The sequence below is a fragment of the Spea bombifrons genome, chromosome 8 (genome assembly GCF_027358695.1).
Source record: "Spea bombifrons isolate aSpeBom1 chromosome 8, aSpeBom1.2.pri, whole genome shotgun sequence".
In the NCBI taxonomy this organism is placed as follows: domain Eukaryota; kingdom Metazoa; phylum Chordata; class Amphibia; order Anura; family Pelobatidae; genus Spea; species Spea bombifrons.
The window spans coordinates 46,318,171-46,329,073 of record NC_071094.1 but is presented as its reverse complement, the minus strand read 5'-3'; the positions used below and the strand labels follow the sequence as shown (position 1 = coordinate 46,329,073).

The following is a 10,903-nucleotide window of genomic DNA, read 5'->3' as shown; positions in this document are numbered from 1 at the left end:
GATCACAGGCTGCTCATAGTGATCACAGGCTGCTCATAGTGATCACAGGCGGCTCATAGCGATCACAGGCGGCTCATAGCGATCACAGGCGGCTCATAGCGATCACAGGCGGCTCATAGCGATCACAGGCGGCTCATAGTGATCACAGGCAGCTCGTAGTGATCACAGGCACCTCATAGTGATCACAGATGGTTCACGGTGACCACAGAGAGCTTGTGTGGATAACAGACACCTCACAATAACCAATGACAGCTCGTAGAGACTACGGACAGCTCAAGGTGATCATGGACACCCTCACGGTGACCAAGTACAGTTTATGGTGACCAGAGACAGCTCAAGGTGATCTCAAGCCACCTACTGATCTAGTGATCTGGATGGTGGGTTGACCAACCAGTCGTATGGCAGCTCTTGCACAAGGCGGTACAAAAGAGCCACAAAAGACTTCAAAACCACGGACACGGACCAATGTCGGACCAATGATGGATATGTACTGCTTCTATGTTTACCAAAAAAATGTCACATACTTGGGCACACGCCTGTTCCGTGTCCTGTGGTCTCCGAGGCGTGATCTTACTGCCCTAGTATGGCTTGTCCCCCACGTGGTTGTTTTATATGTATTGGAGGTTCTACCCCCTCCAAGTCCTCCTGTCATTGTATCTGTTTAATTCCTCAATGCCCCAAACTCCATATTCTAGCATATTCCATATTCTCTCCTCCCCACCGCCTCTCTAATTCTGCCTGTGCCGATACAGAATGGCCCACAGCATGTCAAAAAGATCTCTGTAACTTTATGAATATAATTATTTATTTTGAAAACAAACCTGTCTTTTTTTGTGTCTCATTCCGTGGCCTGGGCATCCGCCTCCCAGCAGAGTAGTGCAAACATCCATTAATGTGAAGCTGAATACATGAGCTGCGGGTAATACAAAGAGGCTATTAACCTCCAGCTGTCATGGAGAGAAGCACGGACAACACCAGACGCACGGACAACACCAGATGCACGGACAACACCAGACGCACGGACAACACCAGACGCACGGACAACACCAGACGCACGGACATGGATCTGGCCACCCACTTGCTCAGACCTGCAACTCCTAGTATCCTCGGAGCTTACAGTTGATACATCTTTTAACCCCTTAACAGGGTATGGCTATTATCTATAGGTTACAATCTATATCCATAAATACTTCTATGAACGGGGGGGTGGTGACAGGCAGGACAGGAGAGAGGGTAAGAGAGAAACATGTAAAAGCCCCAAGCTGGGGACAGACTCTGAATCCAAAGCCCAGCTCTGCCATCTGCGTCTCCGCCATCTGTCTGACTACTCCGGGGACATCACCAACTGCCCCGGGGCCATCACGTGCAGGGAGTATAAGAAGAAAGACAACTGTTTTCGCCCCAATATTACGAATTGATCCTAATTCTCTTCAAGTTCCTGCCAGTTACGGCTGGAAATATACGATTATATACATCGCTCCGCATGTGCGCCGGCAGCAGGACATTAAACATGGAAATATCTGCATTTAAAGCAGCTCAAACTTCACCTGGGTTTATTCTGCCCCACGGGGGGCGGCTGCGATGGCAGCTTCAGCTACAAGAGTGAATAGAAATGAGGAGAAACGGGGTAATTATGTTGGATGTGACCTCATAATCCGCAAGAAGCCACACGCTAGCGCTGGGCAGAGGAATCTCTCCCCAAATTATCTGAATGGATAAAGAGCCTCTTTAATGCGTTTCCTTTATTATTCATTAAATGGCTGGTAATATAATAATAAACGATAATAAAGTATCCGAGAGGAGACGTCGTGACCATTCTGCCGTTTATTGCAGCAGGAAGGCCAAAAATCTTTTTTTTTTAAACGTAAAGTAATGAGAGACGAGAAATGGTTACATTTGGTGGTGAATGAAGCTGAAATCTGATTGGCTGTAAACCACAGGGATGCAGGTGATGCACCAGCGGCAACATAACCCATGGAGTTCCTCCTTCCCTTTATTCAATAAAAAGCACAAACCCCACAGAGATCCATTACAATTCCTTCCCGAATGCAAAATGACCTCTGATTACTCATTGGATTCGCAACCTCCAACTAACCCCGTCCTTATAACCCGTTATATCCCTGTATATTCCTCATATTATATATTATATACTCTCCCCCCGTATAACTAATCCCGTCCTTATAACCCGGTATATCCCTGTATATTCCTCATATTATATATTATATACTCTCCGACCGTATAACTAATCCCGTCCTTATAACCCGGTATGTCCTGTATATTCCTCATATTATATATTATATACTCTCCCCCGTATAACTAATCCCGTCCTTATAACCCGTTATATCCCTGTATATTCCTCATATTATATATTATATACTCTCCGACCGTATAACTAATCCCGTCCTTATAACCCGTTATATCCTGTATATTCCTCATATTATATATTATATACTCTCCCCGTATAACTAATCCCGTCCTTATAACCCGTTATATCCTGTATACTCCTCATATTATATATTATATACTCTCCCCGTATAACTAATCCCGTCCTTATAACCCGTTATATCCTGTATATTCCTCATATTATATATTATATACTCTCCCCCGTATAACTAATCCCGTCCTTATAACCCGTTATATCCCTGTATATTCCTCATATTATATATTATATACTCTCCGGCCGTATAACTAATCCCGTCCTTATAACCCGTTATATATTCTGTATATTCCTCATATTATATATTATATACTCTCCGACCCGTATAACTAATCCCATCCTTATAACCCGTTATATCCTGTATATTCCTCATATTATATATTATATACTCTCCCCCCCATATAACTAATCCCGTCCTTATAACCCGTTATATCCCTGTATATTCCTCATATTATATATTATATACTCTCCGGCCGTATAACTAATCCCATCCTTATAACCCGTTATATCCTGTATATTCCTCATATTATATATTATATACTCTCCGGCCGTATAACTAATCCCGTCCTTATAACCCGTTATATCCCTGTATATTCCTCATATTATATATTATATACTCTCCCCCCCATATAACTAATCCCGTCCTTATAACCCGTTATATCCTGTATATTCCTCATATTATATATTATATACTCTCCGGCCGTATAACTAATCCCGTCCTTATAACCCGTTATATCCCTGTATATTCCTCATATTATATATTATATACTCTCCCCCCCATATAACTAATCCCGTCCTTATAACCCGTTATATCCCTGTATATTCCTCATATTATATATTATATACTCTCCGGCCGTATAACTAATCCCATCCTTATAACCCGTTATATCCTGTATATTCCTCATATTATATATTATATACTCTCCGGCCCGTATAACTAATCCCGTCCTTATAACCCGTTATATCCTGTATATTCCTCATATTATATATTATATACTCTCCGGCCGTATAACTAATCCCGTCCTTATAACCCGTTATATCCTGTATATTCCTCATATCATATATTATATACTCTCCGGCCATATAACTAATCCCGTCCTTATAACCCGTTATATCCTGTATATTCCTCATATCATATATTATATACTCTCCGGCCATATAACTAATCCCGTCCTTATAACCCGTTATATCCTGTATATTCCTCATATCATATATTATATACTCTCCGGCCATATAACTAATCCCGTCCTTATAACCCGTTATATCCTGTATATTCCTCATATTATATATTATATACTCTCCGGCCGTATAACTAATCCCGTCCTTATAACCCGTTATATCCCTGTATATTCCTCATATTATATATTATATACTCTCCGACCGTATAACTAATCCCGTCCTTATAACCCGGTATGTCCTGTATATTCCTCATATTATATATTATATACTCTCCCCCGTATAACTAATCCCGTCCTTATAACCCGTTATATCCCTGTATATTCCTCATATTATATATGATATACTCTCCGGCCGTATAACTAATCCTGTCCTTATAACCCGTTATATCCCTGTATATTCCTCATATTATATATTATATACTCTCCGACCCGTATAACTAACCCCGTCCTTATAACCCATTATATCCTGTATATTCCTCATATTATATATTATATACTCTCCGGCTGTATAACTAATCCCGTCCTTATAACCCGTTATATCCCTGTATATTCCTCATATTATATATTATATACTCTCCGGCCCATATAACTAATCCCGTCCTTATAACCCGTTATATCCCTGTATATTCCGCATATTATATATTATATACTCTCCGGCCATATAACTAATCCCGTCCTTATAACCCGTTATATCCTGTATATTCCTCATATTATATATTATATACTCTCCGGCCGTATAACTAACCCCGTCCTTATAACCTGTTATATCCTGTATATTCCTCATATTATATATTATATACTCTCTGGCCGTATAACTAATCCCGTCCTTATAACCCGTTATATCCTGTATATTCCTCATATTATATATTATATACTGTCCGGCCGTATAACTAATCCCGTCCTTATAACTCGTTATATCCTGTATATTCCTCATATTATATATTATATACTCTCCGGCCGTATAACTAATCCCGTCCTTATAACCCGTTATATCCTGTATATTCCTCATATTATATATTATATACTCTCCCCCCCGTATAACTAACCCCGTCCTTATAACCCGTTATATCCTGTATATTCCTCATATTATATATTATATACTCTCCCCCCGTATAACTAATCCTGTCCTTATAACCCGTTATATCCCTGTATATTCCTCATATTATATATTATATACTCTCCCGCCGTATAACTAATCCCGTCCTTATAACCCGTTATATCCTGTATATTCCTCATATTATATATTATATACTCTCCCCCCGTATAACTAATCCCGTCCTTATAACCTGTTATATCCTGTATATTCCTCATATTATATATTATATACTCTCCGGCCGTATAACTAATCCCGACCTTATAACCCGTTATATCCTGTATATTCCTCATATTATATATTATATACTCTCCGGCCGTATAACTAATCCAGTCCTTATAACCCGTTATATCCCTGTATATTCCTCAAATTATATATTATATACTCTCCAGCTGTATAACTAATCCCGTCCTTATAACCCGTTATATCCTGTATATTCTTCATATTATATATTATATACTCTCCAGCTGTATAACTAATCCTGTCCTTATAACCCGTTATATCCTGTATATTCTTCATATTATATATTATATACTCTCCAGCCGTATAACTAATCCTGTCCTTATAACCCGTTATATCCTGTATACTCCTCATATTATATATTATATACTCTCCCGCCGTATAACTAATCCCGTCCTTATAACCCGTTATATCCCTGTATATTCCTCATATTATATATTATATACTCTCCCGCCGTATAACTAACCCCGTCCTTATAACCCGTTATATCCTGTATATTCCTCATATTATATATTATATACCCTCCCCCGTATAACTAACCCCGTCCTTATAACCTGTTATATCCTGTATATTCCTCATATTATATGCTCTCCGGCCGTATAACTAATCCCATCCTTATAACCCGTTATATCCCTGTATATTCCTCATATTATATATTATATACTCTCCGGCCGTATAACTAATCCCGTCCTTATAGGGAAAAGAAAAAATGTTGGTGCGCTAAGCTAGTCTCAGGCTCAAATAATACAAATGTGTAGTATGAGGCCTACCAAACAGGTGTAAGCATGCTGCAAGAAACAGTGTATTGGCTGTACAATGTATACAAAAAACATATATTCTGTATATTCCTCATATTATATATTAGATACTCTCTGTGATGAATATATTAGATTCTGTGATGTTTCACGTAAAATGGACAGGGAGTTGTGTTGTTGTCTTTTTAAACCAAGACGATACATTTTATGCACGTTTAATTCAAAGGAATACACGATTCCGAGTGCAAACACGTATGACGTATATATGTGTGTGACTGGGGGATGTGTAATTCCTCACAAGTAACACTTTACAGCCGCTAAGAAACGGTGACAATACGGTGGGGAAAACCGGAGGTAATGAGGCAAATAAGTGCGATCCCACAGCACACTCTGCTGGCCACAGGGGGGATTCACAGGGGGATCCACGCAGCGATGGAAAGAGGCTAAGTGGCAGTATGTTTGGGGATGATAAAGACAGACTGGGAGAATAGAGACAGACAGACAGAGAGGGAGAATAGAGACAGACAGACAGACAGAGAGGGAGAATAGAGACAAACAGACAGACAGAGAGGGAGAATAGAGACAGACAGACAGACAGAGAGGGAGAATAGAGACAGACAGACAGACAGAGAGGGAGAATAGAGACAGACAGACAGAGAGGGAGAATAGAGACAAACAGACAGACAGAGAGGGAGAATAGAGACAAACAGACAGACAGAGAGGGAGAATAGAGACAGACAGACAGACAGAGAGGGAGAATAGAGACAGACAGACAGACAGAGAGGGAGAATAGAGACAGACAGACAGACAGAGAGGGAGAATAGAGACAGACAGACAGACAGAGAGGGAGAATAGAGACAGACAGACAGACAGAGAGGGAGAATAGAGACAGACAGACAGACAGAGAGGGAGAATAGAGACAGACAGACAGACAGAGAGGGAGAATAGAGACAGACAGACAGAGAGGGAGAATAGAGACAGACAGACAGAGAGGGAGAATAGAGACAAACAGACAGACAGAGAGGGAGAATAGAGACAAACAGACAGACAGAGAGGGAGAATAGAGACAGACAGACAGACAGAGAGGGAGAATAGAGACAGACAGACAGACAGAATAGAGACAGACAGACAGAGATGGAGAATAGAGAGGACGGGGGGCATTTAAATACATAAAGCAGGTTTAAAAAGGAAAAGTTACAACAAGACACAGGAATCTAACACTAGAGGGTCAGAGACTGACATTGAACGGAAGGAAGTTTTACTTTACTGAGACGGTAGTAGATAAATAGAACAGCCTCCCAGCAGAAGTGGTAGAGGGTGATACAGGGTGGGAAAGAACCCACAGACCAAATGGGCCGACTGGGTCTTATCTGTTGGCAGATTCTGTGCTTCTAAGAATATGAAAAAGCATTAAACACAAAATGCATTAATAACAAACACATACATACCTGGGAGATGTACAGAGCATATGGGGGGCTATCACTTCACTGATCTTTGAGGGTCCCTCCTCCGCTCGGGCACAGTGAACACACCGCCTCGATCCCTCCTCTCCCGCTGGCTGGAGACGGGGGATGAGCTAAACTGCAAAAGATCACGTAAATGATTAAATCACCTCACTGTATTTGCCTCTACCACTTCTGCTGGGTGGCTGTTCCACTTATCTACCACCCTCTCAGTAAAGAAAAACTCCCTTCCATTCCATCTCAGCCTCTGACCCTCTAGTGTTAGATTCCGGTCTCTTGTAAGTTTTCTCCAGTCGTTTATTAAACCTTTTTATTGCGGGCATAAGGGGTCACATCCCGACAAACGGCGTAGAGAGGGGTGCAGGTCATTTACCCCAAAACATGACAGGAAGCAGGAGACTATCCGTAGCAAGAGACAGCAAAATGACCGCCTTGGGTATCTGTGTATCAATGAGATCAGGTATTGGGGAAAAAGCCCTCGATATGCACGTAACGGGTCAGTGCGGGGCGCGGGGCAGCAGTGACGTGTGGCCCCATGTCGCCGGCAGCAGCCATCTCTGCTGACATGACATTTCCCGTTTCTCTGGGTGGAAGGTTCTGGAATTGATAGAAGGAAGGGGCTCAGAATAAGAACAGGGATTGTTTTTGGGGGGGTTTTGCTATCAACTGCCACTGAACTCAGCTCTGCCGGGGTAAAAAGTCCCTGTAACTACTACACCATTTGGGAGACACGACGCGCCAGGCATAAGTGACATTATTACCGGGTAATTGGGTGATATATATATATATATACATACATTAAGGTGAATGCCCAGCGCTCCTCCATTCTATTATTGTTATTCATTATTATTCTTTTCTCTATCTGCCCTCAGCTCTGGCCTGGGGAGTTATTGCCCCAAACACTGTATGCATCAGGGGTAGTACCCAGGGCTTCTATCACCTGCCCCCTGTCAATCATCAGGCTACCTGTTAACATGAGGGGTTTGTGGGGTAGAAGATCCCCTACCTGCCCCTGGTTACACCTCAGCCCGCCACACACCGACCACGTGATTCCCCTGCGGCTGCCGCGCACCACGTGACCACCAGCTACTGTGCGGTGAGGTAACGTTCTGACACCACGAGACCAGCTGCTGGAAGGCGCGCACTTTGGATGTCACGTGACCAGCTCCTCGGGGTGATGTCATATTCCTGGACCGCTGGTTTTCCTGTGAGGTGGTCATTGGAAGGAGCCAGGGGCCCCTCAGCCAGAACAATCCAGGACCTACAGGGGCCCCTCCAGCACTGCAACCAATGGAGCAAAGAACACGGTCAGTTTGTTATATAACTATAGTGGGTGGGGTTGGAGGCGTGGCTGGGGTATTTGTGTAACTGAGTGGGGCATTTAGAAGAAGAATAATGTGTGTTATTATTATTATTTATATATCGCCGTCATACTGCGCAGCGCTGTACAATGTGTGTTATTATTATTACTTATATATCGCCGTCATACTGCGCAGCGCTGTACAATGTGTGTTATTATTATTTATATATCGCCGTCATACTCCGCAGCGCTGTACAATGTGTTATTATTATTTATATATCGCCGTCATACTCCGCAGCGCTGTACAATGTGTGTTATTTATATATCGCCATCATACTCCGCAGCGCTGTACAATGTGTTATTATTATTTATATATCGCCGTCATACTCCGCAGCGCTGTACAATGTGTGTTATTATTATTTATATATCGCCGTCATACTCCGCAGCGCTGTACAATGTGTGTTATTATTATTTCTATATCGCGGCCATACTCCGCAGCGCTGTACAATGTGTGTTATTATTATTTATATATCGCCGTCATACTCCGCAGCGCTGTACAATGTGTTATTATTATTATTTATATATCGCCGTCATACTCCGCAGCGCTGTACAATGTGTTATTATTATTATTTATATATCGCCGTCATACTCCGCAGCGCTGTACAATGTGTTATTATTATTTATATATCGCCGTCATACTCCGCAGCGCTGTACAATGTGTTATTATTATTTCTATATCGCCGTCATACTCCGCAGCGCTGTACAATGTGTGTTATTATTATTTATATATCGCCGTCATACTCCGCAGCGCTGTACAATGTGTTATTATTATTTCTATATCTCCGTCATACTCTGCAGCGCTGTACAATGTGTGTTATTATTATTATTTATATATCGCCGTCATACTCCGCAGCGCTGTACAATGTGTTATTATTATTATTTATATATCGCCGTCATACTCCGCAGCGCTGTACAATGTGTGTTATTATTATTTATATATCGCCGTCATACTCCGCAGCGCTGTACAATGTGTTATTATTATTTATATATCGCCGTCATACTCCGCAGCGCTGTACAATGTGTGTTATTATTTATATATCGCCGTCATACTCCGCAGCGCTGTACAATGTGTTATTATTATTATTTATATCGCCGTCATACTCCGCAGCGCTGTACAATGTGTTATTATTATTTATATATCGCCGTCATACTCCGCAGCGCTGTACAATGTGTTATTATTATTTCTATATCGCAGTCATACTCCGCAGCGCTGTACAATGTGTGTTATTATTATTATTTATATATCGCCGTCATACTCCGCAGCGCTGTACAATGTGTGTTATTATTATTATTTATATATCGCCGTCATACTCCGCAGCGCTGTACAATGTGTGTTATTATTATTATTTATATATCGCCGTCATACTCCGCAGCGCTGTACAATGTGTTATTATTATTTATATATCACCGTCATACTCCGCAGCGCTGTACAATGTGTGTTATTATTATTATTTATATATCGCCGTCATACTCCGCAGCGCTGTACAATGTGTTATTATTATTTATATATCGCCGTCATACTCCGCAGCGCTGTACAATGTGTGTTATTATTATTATATATCGCCGTCATACTCCGCAGCGCTGTACAATGTGTTATTATTATTTATATATCGCTGTCATACTCCGCAGCGCTGTACAATGTGTTATTATTATTATTTATATATCACCGTCATACTCCACAGCGCTGTACAATGTGTGTTATTATTATTTATATATCGCCGCCATACTCCGCAGCGCTGTACAATGTGTGTTATTATTATTATTTATATATCGCCGTCATACTCCGCAGCGCTGTACAATGTGTTATTATTATTTATATATCGCCGTCATACTCCGCAGCGCTGTACAATGTGTGTTATTATTATTATTTATATATCGCCCTCATACTCCGCAGCGCTGTACAATGTGTGTTATTATTATTATTTATATATCGCCGTCATACTCCGCAGCGCTGTACAATGTGTTATTATTATTTATATATTGCCGTCATACTCCGCAGCGCTGTACAATGTGTTATTATTATTATTTATATATCGCTGTCATACTCCGCAGCGCTGTACAATGTGTTATTATTATTTATATATTGCCGTCATACTCCGCAGCGCTGTACAATGTGTTATTATTATTATTTATATATCGCCGTCATACTCCGCAGCGCTGTACAATGTGTGTTATTATTATTTATATATCGCCGTCATACTCCGCAGCGCTGTACAATGTGTTATTATTTATATATCGCTGTCATACTCCGCAGCGCTGTACAATGTGTGTTATTATTATTTATATATCGCCGTCATACTCCGCAGCGCTGTACAATGTGTTATTATTATTTATATATCGCCGTCATACTCCGCAGCGCTGTACAATGTGTGTTATT

At 41.1% G+C, this 10,903-nt stretch overlaps 1 long non-coding RNA gene across 1 annotated transcript; it reads right to left on the bottom strand.

The window, feature by feature from the left end:
- Positions 1 to 787: 787 nt before the first annotated feature.
- LOC128503274 (uncharacterized) lies at positions 788 to 8,222 on the bottom strand. The gene is made up of 2 exons (XR_008355212.1): positions 8,173 to 8,222; positions 788 to 913 (listed from the first exon to the last, which is right to left on the bottom strand). It is a non-coding gene; the product is annotated as an uncharacterized LOC128503274 (long non-coding RNA).
- Between the last annotated feature and the right edge of the window lie 2,681 nt (positions 8,223 to 10,903).